The sequence below is a fragment of the Melospiza georgiana genome, chromosome 1 (assembly GCF_028018845.1).
Source record: "Melospiza georgiana isolate bMelGeo1 chromosome 1, bMelGeo1.pri, whole genome shotgun sequence".
Classification (NCBI taxonomy): Eukaryota; Metazoa; Chordata; class Aves; order Passeriformes; family Passerellidae; genus Melospiza; species Melospiza georgiana.
In genome coordinates, this window is record NC_080430.1 from 9,881,814 (window position 1) to 9,908,829 (window position 27,016).

Below are 27,016 nucleotides of genomic sequence, written 5' to 3' on the forward strand. Positions count from 1 at the left end.
TGCAGGTCCAATGATTTGGAAATATGTAACTGCCTTGTGGCTACTTTGTTTGAAGTAGCTTTGACATTCACATCCCTGTAACATCTTAGTCTTTGAAATCAATGGAGGAAAAAAATCATAAAGGAGACTTTATTACCACTGTTACTTCACTGATTTCAGACAAATTCAAGTAGAAATAAATCAAGACAAAGCATCCAAGACAGCATTATTCTGTTAGGAGCACTTAAGAATGTACTAATTAGTCCAAATTATTATTATGATATCAAGCTGCAAATGCAAACATTCCTTAAACACAGAGACCCAAATGCAATAATACAGTGCTAAAAAGCCAAAAGCAGGAAAAATACAAAAAGTCTGCCACCTGATAAAATATCTGATGTCATAAATAATTTGCTTAAAACCCTATCCCCAACAGTGACTAATCCTAAATGCTAAGGAAAGCCTATGCAGAAAAAAGGCCCAGTAGAAATAATTTCCAGAACAGTGCTGCAAAACAAGTCAGGAAATTTCTAAGTCAGAGGTGGTGTTTTACCTTTTGTCAATGAATATCTTTTTCTTCCACTAACTTGCCCATCAGGGTTTTTAAATCAACATAAACTTTAGTGTTAAAAAAATTTGGCAAGGTCTTTGGTTGCTTGATAGCCCACTGTTTGCGAAGCTCCTTCTTTCTGCTTGGTAACAGCTTGGTTCCACACAGTTATCAATGAGGATGCTGAATATACAATGTTAGTTCTGTTTACTATATAAAACATAACAAAACTGATGGTCCTTGGTTCCTTTTCTGAAGACAGAAGAAATATTCAAACCCTACACAATGACTCCATACCAGTCACGATTTCACAGGCCTCTAGCATATCTTTCCATCAGTCATATCACTCTTAGCAGGCTCCTCTTCTATTAAATCTTTCCCTGCACACCAGATGTTCCATACCTTTGATCTTCCTTGTCACGCCTCTCTATATCTCTGCCCATAATAACATACTTTTTGGAGGGGAGGGGAACAGAGTTTCATGCATTTAGGAACTCAGGCACAGCATGGTTTTGTATGATCTCTTATCTTTTTTCCTCTCTTTCCTTCCCTAACAAAGAATTTGCTTTTGTTGCTGCTATTGAGCACTGAACTGGTATTTTCATAGAACTATACATTAAAAGCAGAAATGTCATTCCCAAGTACTTATAGTTAGCTCACTGTCCATCGCTGTATATGCAAAGTTAACACTGAGGGGTTTTTCACCCCTAAGTATCCTACAATATTTATGAATTTCATTGGCTAATTTATTGCCCAGTCACTCATATGTCCTTCTTCAATGTTAAACAGTCTTGAATAGCTTGAATACCTCAACATCCTCCACAAGTTATTCTGTCCTTTTCACAGATCACTTCTGAATCTGCTGAAGAGCACAAACCTCTGTGGAATTCAGCCAGTGACACCTCTGCATTGTGAAAATGGAACATTTATTCTTACCCTCATCTGCCTCTCTTTTCACAGACTATTTATCCATGTGAAGACCTCCCTATTATCCCTGAGCAACTTAGCTGCTTTGTTGAGAGATATTGCTGAAAGCATTTGGAATTCCATGGGACTCATTATCAATAGTATCTAACACACAATTGTTACTGAATTCAAAAGCCTGAAGCTGGGAGGCAGGACTTTTCTTTTTAAAAGTTTAGCCATTCCTAATGTGCCATACACACCCACGTGCCCACTGATTTAGTATTTGGAATCATTTATTCAAATTTATAAAAATACAGATATTTGGTTCAGTGATTTGTCATTTCTGTCAATCTTCTCTGTGGCCTTTTCTACAAACTATCGTTATATTTAGTGTGTTCCAGTCTGTACCAATGGGGCTTCCCCATGTCACCTACTGACTCAGATGCTTCATTCTGGAGAATTTGAATTATTTTGAGCAACTATAATCTGGCAAAGGTGACCTATTATTCCTAATTTTGTCTATTTGTTCCATAGATTCAATTTCAGACATTGTCTGGGAAGTTTCCCATAAAGAAACATTAGTTCCTAAAAACCTTGATAAATACTTAAATAGTGAGCATAGCCTTATCAAATTAACATTTTTCTTTTTTTATTTATTTATGGTGTCATTCTCTTAGAGCTACTTTTCAAAACCTTTGGTCCAATGGAATCTGTGAAAGGCTTTCTGTCCCCAATGAGTTTGAAAATTGTTTACTATTGGTTTCTAAGAATCTGCAACTTGCTTGTTTGATCTTTTTTGCCTACTTTACTACATTTTCATACTTCATTTGTAATTAACATTCTTTCTAATTTTTCGCTTGAACATATCTCAGATTTCTTGATATATGTTTAAGTGACTTGCATTTTCATTCTGTTTTACCATGTTGTCTGGATTTCGGTCTTCTTGAAGTATTTTTACTACGTAGTAAGAATTTTTCTTGAATTCCTAATCTGATTTCTTTAAATAATCTCTGTAGAACTGGAACCCATTTAATATTTTTCACAGCTCCTTTTGTATATTTTTAGCTATGTTAATATATATTATTTATTTACACTTAAAGGGCTTTCTGTTTCTGAAATTAAGCACAGGAATAGCAGATTTTTTTTCATTTGCTGGCATGTTGAATCTAAGTACAACATGGTTTCTCTTACAGAGCAGTTCATTGAGAGAAACATTATCAGTCAAGTCTTTCACCAGTGCTCAGGACCAAGTTGAATTGCTCACAGATTCCCTGGCTGCCTACTTCTATCAAACAGTCATTAATGGGGTCACAAAACACAGATATGGCAATTACTCCAGACAGGACAGAGCATTTATAATCTCATTCAGCACATCACTGTATCCATTGCAATTCTATCACATTCCCCCTACTATCTTTCTTATTTTCTTGCTTGTTTATGTATTTTTAATTTTTATTTTTATTCTGTCTTCTATATTCATTTTCATAAGTAGAATAGCATTTCAGTCATAACTATTGACATGGCTTTTCATGATGTGCTAATCTGATTTGATTATGAGCTTCCTTTAATGTAAAAACTTGAAACTAGAACTCCACAAAACTCAACAAGGGTTGTTCTGTCCTTTGCACATTTTTTATCCCGGAGTCTTAGAATCATAGAATTCTTTTCACCAGATCAGGCTGCTCAGGGCCCCATCCAGCTTGGCCTGGGACACTTCCAGACAAGGGGCATCCACAACTTCTCTAAGCAGCCTGTGCTAGGGTCTCATCAAGCACACAATAAAGAATTTCTTCCTGATATTTAACCTAAAACTTCCCTCTCTCATCTTAAAACCCTTGTTCTATCACTATCTGCCTGCACAAAAACTTCCTCTCCCTCATTTTTATTAGCTCCCTTAAGGCTGCAATGAGGTGTCCCCAAAGCCTTCTCTCCTCCAGGCTGAACAACCCCAACTCTCTCAACTCATCTTCCTGGGAGAGGTGCTCCAGCCCTCTGATAATCCCAATGATCAATGCCATATATCTAGACACAATCCACCAACAGAAACATTGAGAATACTATTACAGTTCAGAAAACTATACTGTGATATGTAGAGATTTTAATGAGATTGCAGTCAGGCAACAAATATGCAGAAACTGAGGCAGAGGTCTTTAATACAAAGAAGCCTGAGCAATTTTTTGCTGTTGCCATGCTATGGAAATCTCAGGAAGATCCAAATGGTAAAATATATTTTTCATACATTATACATGCATACAAAATGTACAATTTCCCATAACTTGAGCATCCTTACTTTTCAAGGGAAAAAAAATGAACACATGTTCTGGCTTTACCTATGTTGAAGGAGATCCAGAATGTTCACCTCAAAACATTAAATTGTGCAGCAAACCCTCCCCACACTTCATGGCATGCAGAGGAGGTGCTCACTTTCCTGCCACCTTAGAAGGCTGACTCACACTGCTGGGAGTAAAGGAATGTAACTATTTACTAACTTTGTTCAGAGATAGTGAGGAATAGGAAATAAAAGCCAGTTACTGGTGGATATTAAGCATCTGGGCAACCAGAGATGTGTTTTTCATCACCCCATATTACAGTTTCTGCTTCAGAACTCCTCTCCTCTGTGGGCTGCACAGCACTTTGAAATCTTTATTAAGGCTCAGAAAACTTTCTGTGTTAGGCCTTCTTTTATTTTTTCCACTCAAAAAAACATCTAGGGGACGTTTCTAAGGCCACAGAAATTACACTGGTTACATTAAAGGTGTTTGTGACAAAATTGAGTTTAATATGTGGAAGACTGTGACAACCACCAAACATTTACTGTCTTCTCAGCTTCTGTCCTCAGCCACAAAGCAAAGAAAGCTACTGTAAACAAAATAATAATGTCTACAGCAAAATCCACATCTTAACTAGGTAATTTCCAAAATACTTCATCCTAATTATTTAAGTCAATTACTTCCTTATTCTATATTTCATATAGTCTTTTACTTTCCTGACACATGTATTACTAAAGAGTAAATTAAGGCAAAAACAAGAAAATTAAAATTATATATGATTATAATTTAATATTATATTATAATAGCACAACATATTAGTGTTATTACCAGAAAGTACTGGAGCTCTCCAAACCTAAAAAGCACTAATATACCAACTCTCTTCCTCCTTCTATCTTAGTAGTATATAAGGAAAAGCTCCTTCCTAACAGTCCTCTAATTATAATTAGGGTGATTAATACAAAAGCTACGTATACATTCACCTGAACTGTCTGATCCAACATATACATAAATAAATTACTCACAACATGAATGTTAGACTGAATGTGGGAGGAACTATAGGTATAGTCAAATATTTGGCAGTTAGGGCAGCCAACAGTAAAGAAAAAGCATTCCTTTCTCCTAGAGTCTCTATATATAGTTATGCTCCATCATCACTGAGAGGTACAAAACCAGTACACACAATAATCAAATTTCTGAGTTTTTTCCTATTCCACTTTGCCAGCCCCAAGCCCCAGGCCAGCATCTGGCTGAGCACCTCTGGAGCCAGTATTGCTCAGCTCCCAGATGGGTGGGGCAGGATTTACAGTGTGGAAAGAAAAGATGCTTTCTCTTCCCCTTTTTCCCCTGTAAATTCCCAGTAGTCTACTCTCCAGAGTCAGCTTCAAGGCTGGGAAACTGAGGTTCCCAGTCTCCCCAAGGTGAGATATCTGCAGACTCTTGAGGAACCCACTTTTTGGGGAAGACTCATTATGTTTTTTTCCTTTCCATTTATTTTCAGAAAGAGCTCAGTTCTCAGGATTGTCAGTAAAACATATTTCAGCTCTATCCATGTAACTAAACTCTACTGAGGTAAGAAAACTGAGATAACCTATTTATCCATTTTCCCCCACCAGCTAGTGCTGGTGGCTTCCAGCCCATTATTTAAAAGCTTTGCATAATTTTTCACTGCTTCCTCTCTATTGGACTGAATTCAGGTAAAATGCTTCCTTTCCTTGCAAGGTAAATCCCTGAATTTGGGAGATCCTGTGGCCTTACCTGTGTCTGTAATTGTCTGGGATTTGTGCAGTCAAATCTAAGTAAAATATTGGAAATTAAGATTACTTTCAGTAAAGGCCAGAAATGAGTAGTTGAATCAGTCTGGGAATCTATGTGTTCTAAACTTATGCTGTGTTATGCTAGAAATTATGCAGGTATAGTGATCCACAAGAGAGAAATTAGAATGAGTCTGATGTGATCAGAATAGATCCAGGGATACATTTAATAAAAAACTGATAAAGACTATCACCTTTAAAACTTTAATTACCAGGGAAATTCAGGTACATAAATAGAAGAGAAATGGGAGGGTACTGTAGGCTCATACATGCAGATATGGAGTAGCTAGTTTACACTGGCACATCTTGCTTTTGCTTGAAAGTGAACCACTGTCACCTGAAAAAGTCAGAGCTACTTATAAAAATATATATTTAAAAACTATATTCAAAATGCTTGAGCAAATCCCTAGGGCAGACAGAGCTGAAGTCTAAATGTCAGTGCTCTTTTGGAGACAAGATCAACCTATAACCTTATCAGAACACAAATTATGTCAGTGAAAAACATCCAAAACCTGCAGAGGCATTTGAGAGATTTTTGGCATTCTAATTTATGGATTTCAGTTGCTGTTTTCTAACTTTCAGGCTGCTCAGAAAAAGACTGTTTTTTCTTTTTTTTTCTTTTTTTTTAATTGGTTACAAAAGTCCTGGAAATCTACCACTTTTATCCTTGTGCATTTTGATGATGCATATTACTGATTAGGAAGTGTCTCAGCTGGTAATAAGTTCCCTTCATAATTTTTTTTCAAATGCTGTTTTTATGCAGTTCATACAGGAATCCAATTAGCATATCATTGTGACTGATTAAATATGCCTCATGTAAATTTACATGTCAAAATACATACTGTACTTAAACAAACAGACAAGGATGCCAGTCTTCTGTAAACAGCTTTGCATTCATAAGCTAACTCAGGAACACAAAAGCTTATATTTAAATTCTCAATGACTACCTGAATAGAGTGAAAGGAAGATAGAAAGGTAATGTTACTCATGCATGAAGTGAGAGAATGAATATAGACATTTGTTTCTCTTTGTCTCTGAAGAAAACTATTGACAAGAGATTCCCCATCTGCATATGAGGCTGTCACGTCAGATTAGCTCATCAGGTAATGGAAATTTGGCCTCTGATCCAGAAAAGGTCCCTATGCACTAGGAATCAAGACTGTTTCAAAGAGATTGTATTATCTTAGACAGCAGGATTAAATTAATATGGGAATGACTTCTACTGGAGGAAATTTTTTGTTAAACATGTGCTAATGTTTATTATGCAGAGCATCCACTTCTCATAAGTGATCTTTCTTGACATTTATTCATTACTTGTTGACCTTCCTTGCAACTGAAAAACAAACAAGTAAGTGGACCCCCTCTGAAGCACGGAGCCAAGACCTCTACAGATGCATTCATGCTAGCACAGATTATGAAACACTAGAAGAAACGACACTGTTGTCAGATAGATCATAATGATCCCTCAAAAGAGGAAAAATTCTTGGGGTCAATCAATAAGGACTGGGCTCACAAGTGGATGTTGTAGCTACTCTCCTTAAACAGCAAAGAGAAAAATTCAGTTTCAACACTTTTTTCAATGAAAATTCACCAATTTACATTAAATATGCAACAAAAGGAAGGACTTGGAGATGACTCATCAAACTGCTACAGTGCAATGTTCCCCTTGCTCTCCTGCACTCCAGGTCAGTGAATGTTCAATTATTCCATGCAAAGCCTAACAACTTCTATAGGAAAGGCTGAGAATCTCCTCCCAGAACTTTACTAGCATTGTGATTAAAGGTTCAAACTTGCTAAGGCCCAGGAAAATGGTGAATTCATATATTCATTCAAGTGAATTTCTGATAACAGACTGAGACTTCATCCATAGAAATTAATCAGGAAGAACTGATTATATAGATTTGCATCATGATTTGTTGTACAGGCCAGAGGGAATAAACACACAAGGAAGAGAATCAATTAGTTGTAGAGCAAAAGTCTGCGTATATGACTAGAGATATTCAGCAAACAATTCAAGTTGAAGTCCAGTGTTTTCTATGAAAATCAGATTAGGGTACCACTGAGCATTGCAGGAAAAAAAAAAGTCACCTTAGCCCTGACTTTAATGAGGTCTCACATGTAAATAAAATGTGGGTAATTGATCCATATAATCTCCTTCTGATTTCACACAAAACAGAAAAGGGAAGGAAAGAACAAAAAGCACAGAGATATTTTCTGTACAGCAATGGTGTGTCTCTGCCAGAGAGATAATCTACCCAATTGCATGTGCTTATTACTCCATCTTATGTGTATTGTAGCACAGAGAGATGAACTACATAAATCACTTCAGAGTCTGAAATAAGAAATATAAGTGAGAGGCACTTCAAAATAAATGTAGGATGTTGAAATAGTGAAATAATAGAAATATCTGGACAATGAAATAACATCTTGATATTGAAATTACAAAAAGGACAGGTCTTATATAGTATAAAATAACTATGTGCCCATGGTTGTTATTGATTCCATAAACTGTTTCTGTCACTTCATTATATATATATATATATATATATATATATATATATATATATATAAATTAGAACAGATTTCTACATATTCTAGTACCTAAAATCAGAAATTTAGAATAGTTTTTTGACAGATTTACTATTGACAGAATTAAATTCAGTTTATTTTTAAACCCAAATGTGAAAAATCTTTTTAACAAGTCTTAATCTACATCACAAGCTTTAGTCTATATTAATGGGAATCTAAATTGTGAATGTACTAAAATCCATTGAAAACAGGAATTTGTTGATTAGCTCTAACTGCCATCAAAAGGATAACATTATAACATTAATAGCAATAAGTGATGTAAAATTTTCAAATATGGCAAGAAGAAAACTGTTATTTTACTAGACTCAAATCAACTATCTAACAATTTATTTTATCCTTGCTGGAAACGTGGTACAGATGCTTAATAAAAGTACAAACCACTGTTGCTGGAAAACAACAGGAAAAAAATCACCAGAAGAAAAATTTTCTTCTTTTACCTTCCTAAAATTTAAGGATATCCCTTTATGAAACTTTATCACTATTTAACATCAAGGAACTATCAATGTTTTAATTACTGACAGAAAGCCCTAAATGAGCTCTTATTTAGATAATAATTTTCACTCTCCAAGCCTTAAGACTAACTTGGCATCTGAAATGTGCCTCTTATAGTTTGTGCAGAAAAGCCAAGGAAGACCTACACTTAATAAAAATGGCCCCAGGTTTTGGTGCTTATAACTGACAAGCATTAAAATGCCAGGGCATCAAATTCAGGGGAAGGTATGGGTGGAATTCAGTTCTCAAATTGAGACATCTAAACCTGAGTGTCTGAAGAGACATGCTGACATATCAGCTGGTTGCATAAGCTCCCAATGTAGTTAATAAAAGGCAGAAAAAATGGGGAATATTATCAGTAAATATTCTTAACAAAATGAGATTTTTGCTTTTGTTTATTGAGAGAAAAATTCCACTATTGCCCAAATATGCTGTGAAAAAGAATCATACATCATAGACAATTTTCTAGAGGGGTTTTCTCTTTCACAGCAGTGTGAAATTGCATATCACGTGAATAAAAAATAAGTAATTTCAGTTTATCTACATTTATGATTTACCTTACTGTATGAAAAAGAGAAATTAAAAAAAATACAAAACCCAGCTTCATTGGAGGAAAAATCTTTCACAAGTTAACAGAGCTGTATAAGTTGAATAAGTTTCAACTCTCGGTGCCATACGTGTCATACTGTGTACTTTTCAGAGAATGTATAACTTTTCAGCTGGTGACTTTGAGACTCTATTTTCCTGTAACAGGGAGATGATTCAGTCACAGTTCAACCAACAATGCATGTAATATTGTCTCTATTAAAGCTGAGAAAAATCACAAGAAAATACTGAAAAATTGAAAAGCACTTTGAGTAAAAGTGACAAATATCACATCTGTGATTTAGTAGCATATGGCTTTTTCCTTATTTTTTAAAGGCAATGACATTTAAAGCTGCTAATTAAGATATGTCCAAAATGGCATTCCTTGAATTTTTTTTTTTCACAACACAACTAAAATTGAAATCATTCTTAAAATAATGAAAAATATTGTTTAATAACACAGTAGCTATATTAGGAAGTGGCACAAACAAAAAGACCTTGCATACTTGATGAGGTTAATGGTCTAAGTTTAGCAGCTGACAGAATTACATTCACTGAAATATTTGTTCTCTTCAAGTAGAACATCACTTTCCCTCACTCTCCAAATTTAATGTTGTTGTGTTTTGGGTTTTTTTTTAACAAAGCATACACCAGAAGGTGTCACAGAAGGTCTGCTAACCTCCAAATATCTCCCTAACAGAGGCTGAGCTCGACACACTCCTCCAACTGGTTTGTAATGATGTAAGAATGGTTTCCCTTGGCTGCTGCTTTGTGCCTAAGTTTTCTTCAATATCCAGGAAAGGCGATAGACACACCAAAGTTTCTCCTAAAAGGACAAACAAACACGATGGGAATGCTATGGTGTGATGCTGAGCAGAGACTCGAGTTACAGTTTAGCCAATTCCTGAAGGGCTCTCCTTGCCTCTATTGCTACAAATATTGTCAGGAAATAATGAAGTGAGGATTATTTATCTTTTGAAATCACAAAAGCCTTTTCCAAGAATCAGGAGAAAGTTGAGAGGAGACTTTTAGAATGCATGCACTTTGGATTTCAAGTTTCACTGTTGTGTTCTGCTGTTCTTGTCAGTAATTTAGACAGAGATTTGCTTATACATATGCAGTTTGTGCAGCAAACAGCATTGCTTATCTATATTGGATAATTTTGTAAAATCAGATGCTCCTAGAAGAACACTCAGAGATGCTCCAGGCCACAATAATGCAAAGCACTTCTGCAGAGGTGGAAGGAAAACAGGTTGGGAGAGAAAGGTAAGAATAAGTGACAGTTTATATCAAAACTAATGTAGCCTTTAAATAAATCAATTTAAATATCAGTTGCAACCTACCAGAAAACATTTTTCAAAAAGACCTGCTGTTCCCACACATTGATGTGCAAACTGGTGACATTACTTCCATCACAAAATTCACTTGCCAAAAAATGGCAGCCTGTTTGGAGAGGAGTCAAAGGCAATGAGTGCTGCAGAACTGAAACTGCTACAGTCATTTCTGTAAGAGGGTTATTAAGTGCCCTACTTAATTTTTTTTAAGTGAATGGAGTTTGCTTTTAGCTGATGCTAGATGTGCACTGAAGTAGAATAAACCATTTGAAAATTACTTTTAAAAGCCACTGGCAAAAAAATATTACCCTTTGCCCTTTTCCCCCACTTATTTATTGTTGACTAAACACAGCAGCACATGCCCTTTGAGGTGACCCAAGCACCTAAGATATCAGTATGGGGTGGCCAAAGGTGACTGAGGGCCATGAGAAAACACTACTTTTCTGAAAGAGATTCTGGCAGCCAAAATATTGCTCAGTGCCCAGAATGCTACCAGACCATGCTGGGTTTGGTGAGGTACAACCCATCCTCTTTGCACAACAGAAAGTGGAAATTCCTTGCTTCAAAAAATGCTGCCCTTCCCTTAGCAAAAGATTTCCATGGCCATATTAATTCAGAAATGTGCTCTAAGGGTGCTTGAAAGAGATCTGAGGGATTTGCTTTCACTGGGAGACGTTGTTTAGTCCAAAATCTAAGCAAGACTCCTGTTGTACTTAATGGAGAACAACAGGATCCTCAGGGGGATGGTATACACTTGACCTGTCTTAGACACCAATCATAAGTGTGATAGACATGTATGAGATAGATGAGACAGAGGAGTTCCAGATGAGACAGACACCTCTCATGGGATGAAATGTATTAGCCTCTGGAAGCACTTATTACACTGCACTGATTGGAACAGGAGCCAAGGTTGACTGGCTTATACTTAAAGCAGCTCAAACGAAAGACACCTGAGTTAGAGGAGACGAAATCCACTCTTACATTTAAATTTGATTACAAAGAATTGAGTTAGCTGACACAATGCTGACCATGACTGATTGGGTCCGTGCTCAGAAGGACAAGTCCAATTCAGCACTGAGCTGCAAGGTAGCCACTGCAATTAGTTACCACAGTGCTAAACACACTTGGTTTTTTCCAAGGCATTCAGTCAACTCATTTTTAGCATGAGCAGGATAATCTACCAGTGAAAGGATGCAGTCTCAGAAATATGGGACAGTTACAAATGATCCACCTGAGGTATTTATGGAAAAAAATTACAATTCTATTCTGAACATTTCAAAATATTCAATGGCAATGAAGAGAAGATATTAATTTCCATTTTAAAATAGGAAATTACAAATGTTCTGATGAACCTATGAATTAGTTTGAAATAAAAATTAGAATTCTGCATTGCTAAACTGAAAGCTTTTTTAAAAAAGTATAAGTGTATGACTGAAAAAATCAACACATTCTGCCAATGTAAACTGACAATATTTGAAAGTGTTTTCTTTAAAATAAAATGTAAAATTAGCCTTTATACTGTCATAAGTTGAGTGAAGCTATCTTGATTTACACCACCAAAATTTATGTTGCCATAAGCACAGAGAAGGGAGTTTATGCATGTATTGAAACTTTTAAATTCCAGTACCCCTTACACATGTGAAGATATTTATGTAAAATAACTGGCATATAATTATAAAGAGAAACAAGTGACAGCAATAACGCATGAATGGTATTTTATGTTTTGCTAAAGATGACTAATGAACTAAATTTCTATGGAAATATAGTGTGCCTGACATTCTCATACCTACCCAATGAGTTCATAATGATTACTGCTATTACAATGAATACAAAATTAATGAATAATAAATTAAATCCTTACACTAAATTGATATTAGGAGCCTCTTTAAGTCATTTTTTGTAACAGTCGAGTCACAATCCATAATAACCTTCTGAGAATAACAAGTTATGGATTTAATTACAGATAAAAAGAAATATCTTCTATTAAAATGTGGGAAATTATGCCCTAAAAATTAAAAATGGAGCAGATTTTGGAAAGCAGCAAAGAATCTTAATAAACTAAAATAATAATATTAATGAAAAAGGAAATTAGAATGTCATGTTTTTATATGCAGTGTTTTCAAAAGAAATATGCCAGGGTTAGGATAAAAGATGTACTAGCCAAGCATACTTTTGAAAATTTGAAAAGGTTTATAACATACAAATTTAAAGGAACTCTCTCATTTCTATATACAAAAATCCTGTCAGGAGAATTTAGCTAACAATCAAAATAAGTGTCATGTCTAAATGTGGTAATCATCAGTCAGGATTCATCAGAAATCTAAAACATTGAAGGGAATTTTTGTTCTAACAATCTTCCCAGAAATCTTCTGGAGAAAAGATAAATGTCAGCTCCACAGATATATAGCATTTTGAAAGTTTAAAGACTCTTGGAAATAAAAGATGGATGATATTTTAAGGGGGCACAACCTTCCTCTGTGTCCTACCCCACGTAGTGTTAGAGGTTCTGTATAGCTGTATTTCATTAATCTGGACATCTCTCAGAATTAAAAATAATTATTTCACCACAAATCATAAACATTTTGATTTACCATGATAAATACCAGCCTCCAGAAGTGATTCTGACAAAGTCACTGTGATATCTTGGTCTCCCTGGCATGCTGCTGGAAACTTGTGGCTTCCACCTGCCTTGGCACAAGGGCAGAACCCATCTGCACATTTTGGAACACATTCAAGAACTCCTGAAGGTCTTGACAAACAGAAGATGCACTCAAGTGCATTTCCATCAGGTACAACAGTTCTGAACAGAATGGTGAAGAGTGGAAATCCCTCCTATAACTGAAGTTTCAGACATGAAAAATAATTTCAAGAAAGAATTCTGTGTCTCAACACAGAGAAGGACAGAGTCCATTTAAAATCATTTAAAGTGATTTTGCCCTGGAGTTGGTTTCTATATGAATGGCTGTATCTGGTTCCTTCAGCCATGTATCATATCTCCAGCAGTGCACAGAAGGAAGAGTATGGAAATCAAATACAACTGGTTTCACCTTTTTCAAAAAATATGTACACTGACTTCTAGGAATTCTCTCTTTAATGTGATAAAGGTGTCAAAAGAATGCAGAGTATCTTTAAATATGAAGGGTATAAATGTGCTATCTAACTTCAGCACATCTCTCCCACATAAGTGCCTGGGAGAGGGTAGGGCTTGAGCAACAACAGATTTCATATTCCTGCAGGGATCTACCCCAAACTCAGTTTTACCTCTTATGATACCACTGTTCATTAAACCAATAATGGTGATTTAATGAACAAGTGTGACTTGCAAGTTTTTATCCAGAACAGGCACTAGGAGCATGAAGGATGCTCATCAGTGGCACCAGTGATAGATGGTGCATTACTAGATGCATACTGAAAGCCCCATTGAAGCCTGTTCCCAAGGGTGTCAGAACTTGAAGGTGTCCATGGGGTAGTGAAAACCTGCTGTGACTCTCTGCTGTGTTACTGACCATTCTGTCATGACAGCTCCCATTTCCGCTTTTTCTCAGTGAAGAAATCAGAGATGTAAAGGCATTTTGAAATGAGGATTCTTAGATGCTAACTGCCTTCTGTCTAAAGCAAAGATTTATTTAACTGTATGGCAATATTCCACTAAGTTTGTTTAAAACTCTTAAGGGCAAGTTATAATTCATTTTGGTACATACGCCTCTACACAGAAGTATCTGCCAACTGCAACATTTTTGGTTGTTAGCTGCATAACAGATATCAGTTAATAATGGATATCAGTTTAACAGTTTAACCAAATTAGAACTCTTAAACTCTCTGATGCTCCTTACCTACATCTAACACAGCAAGAAACCAATATTAAGTGAAAGATGAATGCACTTATTCATACTGGCAAAGAGTATCACAGAAGCAGAAGCAATATATAGAAAAATATGTAATAAACATCCAAACACTGCCTCATCACCACTTTAATAATCAGAGAAGAGAATCAGCTTCCTTGTCCATACTGTCACTTAGGCAAACATCTACCCAAACCTGTTTTTCTAGCCTTATCACATTTCCCAGCTTCCATCTCTTTTTTGTCCCCAGTACTGATTTCAGATATTTAGTTATTCTATGAGAGCTTTGCTTCCAGCAGGAAAAAAAGCCTTGGATAGAATGAGAGGAAAAGGAACCTGACAAAAAAGCAGAATTGCAGGAGGATTGACAAAACCATTGCAAATGTTTGGATCCATAAATCTTTACATCAGAAAACGTGAGAGGGACATCTGATTCTTCAACATAAAGTTAAAAAGATATTAACTTACCAACAAACAACAGTTATTAACATGATTTACTAAATCTTAAAGAAAGCAGAGTATTTGGAGCTGCCAAGTGAAAAAAATTTTCTTGCCTAAATTGTGACTTATCTTCAAAAACACTAAGTTGCAACATAAAATAACAGGTTCTATATCAGGTGGATTTCTCAATCTGAAACACATTAAAAAATGTTAAAATACTCTTAATTTAATATAAAATAACGTAATAACCTCTCTGACTTCCCAGTCCTCAAGTGGAAATGATTTCCTATGCAAACCCATTTTACAGCCCAGTGCAGTAACCAGACCCAGTGTGGTTGATTTTCACTGCACATTTCCCATTAATGTTAATATGAGATTCACAGCCAAATTGTTGCATATGGGTGCAGGATATACCCTCAAGTTGTTAAATGAATGAAGAGAATGAATACATGGGGATACCCATAAAGAGGAAAAATGCCAAGGAAACAAATATCAGAATGAATACTATAATGCACAAAATCCATTCTGAGAAGGAAGGATGGGGAGGAAAAAAAGGAAGCATTTTCTGATCTCTTTCCAAAATGAGTTGTGTTGTGGGTTCCCTGAAATGATGTAACATTTAAAAAAGGCTTAACCATTTCCTATTAAACCTCAATCATGAAATCCAGAAGAAAAAAATTAACTTTTTCTCAGTTAAAGTCTTTGTTTCAGATTAACCTACCATTCTTTAGACCTAGGTTTAAAGCTTTATCTATTTTTGCTCTGGATTATATGCAAAGGCAAAAATGGTCAGAGGAGTATTTTCCTCAGTGCTACAGCCCCATGGCTCCTGATTGGTAACAGTTCAATAGTTTGTGTGGCAGAGCTGATCAAGGTTAAAAACTACTCAGCAAAACACCAGTATGTTTTGACTGCTACCAATGAAGTTCTACTCCAGCTCTGACTGCAACCACTGAAATATTGCAACTTTCTCTCATTGGGTTTAGGTGTAAGATTCGGCCATCAAATCCTTTCTTTCATTTCCACAGTACACACTAATCAGTCCCAAACCATTACTTTTTGATGGGCTGCATTCTTTCTCCATGTACAGTCAGAATTTCATGGTCACCAAATATCGATATTGGGTATTTTAGTTCATGAAGCAAAATCAGAGGGAACGAACACTTAATTGTGTGTGAAATCACTGCAGACCTGAGGGGCTGTCTGGACTTCAGGAGCCCAGCTGAACACCTTGAACTCCACTGAAACCTTCCCTATTTCTGTCTTTTATATGTATATATATATATATATATATATATATATATATATATATATATACACACAATACAGACACTTTCAGGAGCACAAAGAACACCATGATAAGCGAGAACAATAATTTTTAGTTTAGTCTGATAAAGACATAAATATAACACCAGGAAAAGACAATCAACATTATAAAACAAATGACACATATTATAAAAATCTCCATTGTTTTCATAATTGTATCAATACAATTACTTGTTTGGGTTTTTTCTTTCATATTTTCTCATACCTTGTAAAAGAATTTTAGCAGCTTAAAACTCCTCTCAGTTAAACAAATCCACTCACAGAGTAGCGCTGGATAAAGTGAAAATGCCCACAAGAAAAATGGGAATATTTTGCATGCGCTGAATTAAAGTTTTGCATTCATATATTTGAAATTTCCAGCAATTTTTTTATTTCCAGCACCTTTTTAAAGTAGAATAAGCGCATCCTTTCCCTTTCCTTTCCTTTTTATTAATATTTTTCAATGTAAATTAAAGATATTATCATTATTTATGTCTGTGTACATATATAGCCAAATACACACGTGTTATAAACATGTCTGATAAATACACCTGTATACACACATATCTATATAATAATACCACACACATATATATAGAATACCACATATAAATACACACAAATATAAATTTACTCTGCACCACAGATTTCCCATATTTCTCCATTTTCATATTGTATCTTTACTCCTAAGCACCCATTTAGCTAATTTTTGTGAACTCTGATAAATGAAATTACTCTGCTTTATTAGTTCACTTATGCTCAGTGCAAAACTACAGTGAAAACTGGTTTCCACAACTTCTAATTACAAAACATTAGCTACCTGAGACTTCTCCAGCTGAGCAGATTAGCATAGATCTTCTCTGCTGACAGCTTTGACCTTCACTCCAGCAAACACTTGTCAAAATGCCAAAAGTAATTACCTGGCTGTTTAGGAAGGAGTAATGGGGTGCAGCTACCTACCCTTTCTTGTTACTGATCTAAAATGTCTATAAAACTTTGCCAAGAGGCACCCTCTGGATTTTGGCATATACATTTTTTTCTCATCTGTCTTTTTTTTGGTCTTTTTTTTTTCAACAGACTATCAAATATTTGCTATATGATCTCCTGCCAGCCACTCCCATCACAATTCTGGGGGACAGTCTAAATAACCTACGAGATGGATCTTTCAACCAAAACCATTTTATCACTGTTGTCATCCTGATTTTGTTTCACTGATGCAACCAGGAAAAAATATATTTAAAAGCAGCAGAAGTAACACAGAGAAAAATTATCATAATTATCCTACGGTGATTGTACTGCCTATCCTCTGAATTAACTTATACATTATAGCTTTTTTTTTTATAAAAAGCCTTTTACTGTTGATATTTCAGATTTACAATTTAGAAAACTGAGAAAAGAGGATTTACAGGTACTACTTGAAAAATCTATGGCTAGATTAAATCTAGAGATGTCTTTTGACTTCAGCCAACATAAATTCATACAGTTTTTCTTAATCTGAAAAGTTCAAATTTATGGAAAATATCTTTTAAACATAACAAAGGGGTTTAACATTTTCCTGAGGACTAGGCAATTCTAGAAAGATTTAAGTATTTGCAGATTATTCAATGGTCAATTATCTCTAAATCCTGAAAACTACTTTTGTCAAACAATGGAAAACATCATCCCCAGATAAGAACAAGATCAAATGTGATAAATTTGACTCAATCTTATCTTGCATGTCAGAATGGATATGTGGAGCTCAGGAAAACTCAAGGAGGAAAAAAAAATGCTTCTTTAGCCATGGATAGTCCAGAAAACAAACAATTCATGCAAATCAAGTCCCTTGCTTTGTAGTCCCAACATTCCCTAACAACTGTGCACAGTATCAGGCAGGAGCAGCAGCTGCTGAAGGATCCTTCAGTCTGTAGGAAAAAAAGACTGCTTAAAATGAAGGCAATGTTAACACACAGGTCTGAACACTGCTGACAAGTGTGCCCTTGTGAGCACTGCCAAAAAACTTCTCTTATCTTCAAAAAGTCTCCCAAAGCTCTCAAATAATTCCTAGTCCCACTATCAAGAGCTCATTACTTCCCCTCTCAGATACATCCTTCCATGAGCTATCAGCAGCAGAAGGTCGTGCAAGTGCCTATTTTCAAGACAGATGATATGTGAATCCCCTGGACCTTCCAACTAAGCCTTTTTCAGCCAGAAACCCCCACCTGCCCCTTCATCCAGGGTCACATTTGTGCCTCCTTCCCAAGATGTCAACCTGTAAATCATGTTTTAGCAAGAGAACAAATTGCTCCCAAGTTCAGGGCAGCTGTCCTTACACTCTGTACCAAAACACCACACTTCTGGAGAAGGGCCTTTTCATGTTATTACTTTTCTCCAAGTAAAAGGGAAAACAGCCTGATTCTCAGATGAGTATATTGATTTTCTGTTTTTTCTCTTGTGCTTTAAATAACAACTATTTTTCATAGACTCCTGAAGTAGCACTGCTCTCACTCACAATTTTTATTCTTTGGCTCATATGAAAGCTATCAGCTAAAATCACAAGACTTCTAATCATCCAATTTCATATATTAAAAATAGGATATTTAGTTACATCAGATAAAGTCTATTTTCCTGTTTGTACCAACTGAAATAGAACACTATCCGTTCCACATTATCCCTGTTCCACATGGTGCCTAGTGTTTATTTGCATGCACAGTTAAAAATCGTTAGGTTAATCTTGTTGTTCCACATTTTGAGAAGTTATAATCAATCTGTCTAATGGGAAGGAAAAAAAGGTACTGACTGTTCTTTTCAGGGTAAAGATGAGGTTACAATGCTATCTGACCTAAATCAGAGTTTCTACAATTCCCTTCTTTATGGTTACCTTGAAAGTTACGTAATCATCGAAAAATATTACATAGCCAAACTATTCTTTATATAAAATCTGCCTTTCAATGCATTCAAAGATCAATGCATGATCTTGCATTACCAGATTTCTTCTGTTGCATTCCTAAATAATTTGTTGTCATATTCTTGGGATCTGCTATAAACAGAGAGAGCATCTTATGTGTACTGCACAAAAATGCATAAAACTTTATTAAAGGACTATAACATTTAGAGATGTCTGGAATTGTATTTATTATTGCTGTATATGTCATAATGCATATATATTTCAATTTTCCTGGAAAATGTGATGTTTATCATGAAAATGTGAAAGAGAAGAAATTTGGCTAAATAATATGGTGAAATACAACATTAAGCAATTGTCTTGGAGTCTGGGGATTTCTGCTTGCTTTAAGTCAGAAATAAAATTAGTTCTCAAATATTTTAGTGTGGGGACTTTTTGATGCTATGGACACAGTGGGACCCCCAGTACTGCTGCTATACAAAAACACAGAAGTATTTTGTTTCAGTCACACATTCTCTGTGCCATGGATTTTAGAGCAGCTATTTGTTGATTTGCACCAACTGAAAACTTTCCTACGCCTAAAATGTACAGGTCAAAAATCTGTGCATGGAAATCTGCAGCAAGTCTAAATGGAAAAAGACTTTCCACTACAATAGTCAAAAATGTATTGGGAGATTTCTTTGGCTTGAAAAAAAAGCACCTTGCACTCCAACTATAGGGCAGTTTCATCCTGGATTATCAGATCTGTAGGTGTGAAGAAGCCAGCTGCAAGAATTCAGTTATTTAATAGTATCACACATGGTAATATTTATCAAAATTTAAATGCTTGTATTTTTACTTGCTCTTAAATTAATTTTGAATTATTAAAGAGCTTTAAAATATTTTAGCAAAGGACAATGTGAATAAAGGAGACTTATGCGGAAGAAATCAGGATTTGCACCAGAACACTTTAAGAGATCTATCAATAGGAAAAAAATATATTTTTGAGTTTGTTACCAAGCAGCAAATACAGGAAGAAGCTTTCCAGTGTACTAAATTCTACTATCCTGACTTCCACCAATTTCCCCAGATTTACACGCAGGACCTATGTATGGCAGCTCTATCATCAACAACGTCTCAGTGATTCTGTGGACATCAGTGATGATTTCTCTCTCAAACTTTTACCCACCTATGACAAATATCACTTCATATAATCTATCATTTCTCTTTTAATGTAGAGGCAATCTAGGCAACTATTTTTGAATAAATGCCTAACATTTCAACAGCTGCAACAGATTTAGATATATTCTATTTCCACTATTAAAATGCATTTAGATATATTACCAGAGGGCTCTTAAAAAAATCAGCCTAAAAATCTCTATTAACCTCTAAACCATGACATAAATTACTTAAATGGAAGACTTATTTTACCAGTCTCCATAGGCTTGCTTATAGTTTTCAGAAAAAAAACACCTAACAAAATACGTGACTTTCAATCTAAGCTTCCATTCTGGTATTTCCATTGAACCTTTGGTACACTATTTTTCAGCTATTAATTATTGTATTCCACAATATTCTAATATCTACTCTACACCAATAGTGTGTTTCTCCTTATTTTAGTTTAATTGACAGTTTTCTATTAATAGGTCTAAATAAGAGGCATGAGAATGCAACAGCATAAACTATCATTGCTTTAAATTAAAGACTATTAACCACATAATGCTAATTAGCTCTTTTTGTTTTCCTCCCCAGTTCTACAAAATTAAGTAGCTTTACAATTCCCAATAAGCAGCTGGATTTAAGAGTTTATGCTGGAATAGATGACACGACTTTATAAGTTGAACAGGAGGAAGTTCTGCAATTTTCTATTAAAATAGAAAATGATTTTAAAGACAAGAAATATTTCACTCTAAAATTAGATACGTCACAGTTATTCTTAGAGGAGAGGGGTGTATGTTCAAGTGAATTCTACCCCTAGTTATCACAGAAATGAATACCATAATTAGAAGGAAGTCCACGGAGAAAAGTCATAACCAAAGGTACTTGTTATTCTTCAAGATTGAGACACATTTTCTGAATGGCAGCGCTTCTCACTTGTTCTATTTTTCAACAGAAGAACAAGGTGGGAAAGAAATGCCATCTTGAAAACTCATTAATCATTGCATCAGACATTTGGTACTGCAGAAGACAGTTCAGTTTCTGAATAATCTTCAAAACCATAATGATATCCTTTATTCAGCAATGGATGGATTTGAGGAAAATAATTCAGACAGATTTGATGATCCAGTAGGTGAAAGGAAATCAATCCAGTACAGAGAGCTCAGGAGGTGAAAAAGGACAATGTGAACTAAGGAGGCTTGAGTAGAAGAAATCAGGGTTTACACCACAAGACTTAAGAGAGGTAGGAACAGAAAAAGACTTGTCAAATCTTTACGTTTCACATTATAGACCAAAGAATTGTAATCCTACTTAAACCAGGGACATGGCAAGTGAAATCAGATGAACCTCACAGCCTCCTGGCTATGCTGTTCAAAGTTTCTGACACAGAAACTGTCAATTCTCTTCAAAGAAGAACTTCAAATTATTCACAGACACATTTTTTGTTACCATCTCAGAGAGCAAGATATCTTATTGCACAGTCTACAAAAATCTAGATAGAGAGAAGGAATTCACCTGAAGACTTTAAACTTGTTCTGTTTACTTCATCACAGCTGAATTGTGATCTGACAGTGACTGACCAACGAATACTTTCAAAACAACCATCACTGCTCACAGCTGTGGGGTAGAAAAATGAACCAAGACACTCTGCCAGGATGGACATATTGGTGCCTGAAGCAAGAGTTCATCTTGCTGAGACTTCTCACAAGACTTGCAAAGCTTACGCCAAGAATCAACAAGAAAACCAAGGCTGGCTACAGTGATTTTGCTTTTTGAAATTGAAATTTCCGCCTTTTGATGACACAGAATTCATATCTCCTGCACTGACAGATACCATGAAAAACAAGTTGGATGTTATTAGCAAACCAGCAGAAAAAATTTCATTATGTCAGCAAGAGAAGCAGTACACTGGAGACAGAATAAGGCATAAATACCTTCTTTACCAACTGGATGCAGACTCACAAAGAGCTCGGCCATTTAGTCATCCTAATTAAGAGCAGAACTATGATATCTTGGACCACCTTGGGCCATATGATATCTTGGACCATATCCAAACCAATCACTCACCAGCAGCTGGAAACACTACACAGGGTAAGTTAACTCTAAGGGGTTGAAAGTATTCATTTAACTCAAAAGGACTGTTTAAGGCTAAAAGCTAAGGATGGTGTTTTGTGTGTTTAAAGCCGCCAACTTCAACAAAAATATTCACATACACAATAGAACTTTTTGACAGTGAAGTTTTTTGTCATGGAAATTTCAGCTCAGCTGAGACATGACCAAAATTTGTAGATGTTAAATCTCAAAATCTGTAAGATTGCAGATTTAATCATTTGCAGTAATTTAAAACTGCTGAGAAATTCTATATGTTTTTAATATATTCCAGTAACTTTGAGGCAGTGTTTTTATTCAAATCAGCTTGCTGTATTGCATAATACAGTAAAATTTGAATAATAATACATTATGTTTTGCATTTTTGTGTTTCAGCAGAATTAATTTTGTGATGCTTTATTTTCAGAAGTAAATCCCTCACAGAGAAATGATTTTTAGACAAGAAGTTCATATGATTCAACAACCTATTCTCTAAGTCAGGTTAATAGTCCTATTCAGACCATACACAGTGTGAAAATGTGCATTTCACCAACAGGGCAACACAAAAGTAAAAAAGGCTCCGCCCCAAAAGAAAAAAAATAAAGCTAACCACAAAACCATCCAAACCAATGGTTTAGTTAAAAGTTATGGAAATTAAAATTGAAAACTTTTCTGTTCCCATATATACAATAAATAAATCTAAATTTCTGACCTTCCATATTGGTGCGTATCACAAGATATCTTAGGCACAAGAACATGCACACAAGACCTGTTAATTCCCTAATATCTGGTTATGCACAGCCTTTAATTCTGCCTGTCCCCATCACAACCACACCTACACTATGCCCACAGTCCTTTGCTTTTCAGTCTTCACCTGAACACCTAAAATGTTGCACTTCAATACAATACAAAAAGAAAAGTGAGCATGACTCTAACACTAAAAGGCATTTCAGCAGTGCTGTGCATCTGTGCCCAAAACTCTCCTACATCTCTTTTTCATGTGCTCAGAATATATATGACCATTACAGGCACCTGATGCCAAAATTCTGTGCTTGGAAACTTCAGAAGTTTCCACTTCTCTAATTATCACTGTCCTTGCCTAAATGATAGGATTCTAGACTACATATAAAGTAATTTCATTCCTCATTTCTACATCAAAAATATTACAATTTTTTCTATACAGTTGTCTTACTGATAATTGTTCTCTGCTAGGTTTCTCCTGACCTTTAAACTGAAGAGAAAAGAAATACACGTTTGTCTAAATGATGTCATGCCAACTGTAATTACTCCTAAAGCAGGTAACTTATGTCCTGAGAAATTTTATTTCTTCAAAACATTGAGATTAAATTACATTGCACCACTGAACCTGACTTATTAAACAGAAATAGGCCAGAGGACAGCTACTTGATGAAAGATGTATTCTATCATTTGAATGTCAAAGAGTGTGAAGCTGGCAACATGTTGGGTGTCCTGCTTTAGAACAAATAAAGTTATTGTTAATGTGAGAAAACAAGCTATTCACAATTTTAAATTACTCTGTTGTCAACTTCTCCATATAATTATATAGCCCTAGAAACTGAAAAAAAAAACCCAACCAAAAGTAATCAAAACATGTACACAGAATCGGAACCGTGAATTGCTGGGAAAAAAAAAAAAGTTTTATCAGTAAGAGTGTCTCTAAAGGATTTTAGAGAGTTTATTTTGCCTCAAGACATATGTCATGTGTGCACCAAGAAGAATAAATCTCAAACTCCAAGTCAACAGAGACAACCATTTTTATTATCATACTTCCATATCTCTGGTTTTTAGTGGATATTTTAAGTCCTTCACCTCCCTGCATAGCTGCTAAATAGTCCCATGTCTTCTCTAACCTGCACATTTTTCAAAATCCACAGAAGAGGATGGAAAACTTAGGCCTTAAATAGTGCAAGGAAAATATGAAATGTATCCATTTTGGTTACAAAAATATATGCTACATGAATAATGAGACCAAACTGCTGCACAGAAATTGTTCTTGTGGCTATCAGTGAGACTTGCATGTACATAACACCTGCACAAATAGATTCCTTTTTGCAAATCTGAATAATTTACATTCCTATATTTATTATGGCATCTGATTACCTCAATTTCCAAATTCTTTTCATTTCTAAGGATGTGACAGACTGTGAAATTCTTCTGTCCATTTGGTCTGTTCATTTTCTGTAAACAAGATCTGCTTTCCAAGCTCCTGGAGGGATGTCAAGTTCCCTAATAGCAGTACAGCATGGAACTATGCATTCACCTGTGCCTGCCTTGGAAGTATGCATTGATTTATTCTCCTTTGGCTTCCCTTGGTAAATTAAGTACTTGGAATGCTTTTCTTCAAGACACTGTTGACTTTAAAAATTTATAATTACAACTAGAGCCTGAAAAAACTTCTTATGTAAGTATATACTGCTGTTGATTTTTTAAGAGAATTTATTTTTGGTCTAGAGATCTGGAAGTAAGATGTCTGCTTAAAATAAATGAACTGATTAGTGAGTACATTGACAAGCACTGCAACTTCATGAGTTAGAAAGGAAAAATAAGATACTTTTTAAATTTAAAATATTTGAGGGATGGATAAAATTGTCAGTTCTTTTTATATTTTTTTATGTAAAAGACAAACACAAGGTTTAGTTATGACAATAGTATGACCACACTGAAATACCAAGAGGAACTTACGTAAAACTCCCATAAACCTCTTTCTGCAGTCATCAAATCCTGTAAGTTTTAATTTACTAAGCAAACAGAAGTCAAAAAATGCTTGATATATTAATGGAATAAAGAGTAGATAAAATACTAATTTAAATTGGTGAATCTGCAGCAATTCTTAGAATCATAGAACATTATGGTTGGAGAAGACCTCCAGACCATTAAGTCCAATGTTAACCAAATACCACCATGCCCTCTGAACCATATCCCAAAGGGCCATGTCTGTTTGGTTTTGAACACTTCCATTACTTCCCTGCACAGCCTGTTCCAGTGCTTAACCACCCTTTCAGTGACATTTTTCCTAACATCCAACCTGCACCTCCTTTGGGACAGCTTGAGGCCATTTCCCCTTGTCCTGTTGGTTGCCTGGGAGAAGAGACTGACCCTCACCTGGCTACAGCCTCCTTTCAGGCAGTTGTAGGGAGTGATGAGGTCTCCCCTGAGCCTCCTTTTCTCCAGGTTAACACCTCCAGCTCTCTCATCCACTCCTCACAGGGTTTATGTTCCAGATCATTCACCACTTTGTTGCCCTTTCTCTGGGGTGGCATTATTTTGTCCACAGAACCTCCTCACTTTTTCATTAGCATTTAAGTTAAGGAAGTTGAAAACAACTACTTTGATTCCAGTGGTAAGCAAAACCAGAATGTTGCATCTTGAGTTTTGCTGAAATAAACAAGTCACAGCATTCTTTACTTTTCAGAGTAGCTTGTTAGGAACAGGCCAAGGCACATCAGGAACTTTCTGGACTTGATAATGTTTCCACAGCCTTGCTAAAATTCAGTGGATGTCAATTCCATTAATTTTCTTACGTGTAAATTTTGAATACATGTAAGCCTCATTATCCTCAGCTGGAAAAACTATAAACTGCATTCTGATTTATTTTAAACCTGCTTTCTGCCAGTTTCATCTGTTCTTGCACTGCAAAAGCAATTATACCATCCTGTCCATATTCACTATGCAACTCTAGAGCTGACAGACCTTTCTCATACCATACTCTTATTCTTTTTTTCAAAATAAAGTTTCCTTTCTTACTGCACCACTGGTTATATGGACGACATTCCATACTTACAGCCATGCCTTCTGCCTTTCCCTGAATCTTTCCATTTCAACCAGAATTTCAAATCCATCTGTGGTATGAGAAGCAGTACTATATGTGGTATTTAAATAAAGGCAAAGGACATATTTACGAAAGAACAAATTATATTATTCTGTTTTCTATTCCATTTCAAATAATCCTTAAAAAAACTTTTACTCATTCAACTGATAATGGAGACTGAACTGTCATTTTCATTAAATTACCCATTATTACACTAACTACATTACTATGTAGACCTTGTATGCAAAGCTACTTTTTCTCCATATGAAATTTTTACAGTAATTTACAATGAAATTCATCTGCCATTTTGAGTCCATTCACTCAGCTTTATTCTACATTTCTAAGATCAACTTACACCTTTATTACTGTGAATAATTCAGTATTAGCAGGATTTCTCACCATGCTGCTCGCTCTCTTTTCTAATTCACTTATAACTATGTTGAATGTTACACTCTGAGCAGAGATCCTTCCACCTTTTTTTTCACTGTCTTAGCCTTTTAGAAAACTAATACTTTTTTCCTAATCTCCGTTTCTTGCCTCCTAACCAATTAGTGATTCACCATTTTTCTGTTCCATATTCCACATTCTAAGAAACAATTCATTTCCTTAGAAATTTCTGGGAAGACCTTGCCAAAAGCCTCTGGCAATCCAGCAGGCTCTACCAACAGCATTGTATTTGTTGGTCCTTTCAGAGAGATTCAAGAAGTTTACAAGACAGGGAAGATCATTGTTATGAAAAAGCCATATTAATTTTTCCCAGGAAAAAAAAATCATACCCATTGATGAGTCACATAATTCAGTGCTTATTGTAAATTAGTAGTTCTGACATTACACCTCTAGGGTTTTTGGACCCTGCTATTCTTTAATCACCAGTTAACAAGACCCTTCTGCAATGCAAAGGGTTCTGCAAAGGAAAATTCTGGCCTAGGAGCTACCTTTGTTTTTTCTGTAACTACATTCATCCATGGTGAAGCAAA

The 27,016-nt window shown here is 35.5% G+C and overlaps 1 protein-coding gene across 1 annotated transcript in view; it reads right to left on the reverse strand.

The window, feature by feature from the left end:
- PTPRN2 (protein tyrosine phosphatase receptor type N2) overlaps window positions 1–27,016 on the reverse strand; it is a 638,409-nt gene that overhangs the window by 323,339 nt on the left and 288,054 nt on the right. The gene's annotated exons all lie outside the window — the stretch shown is intronic.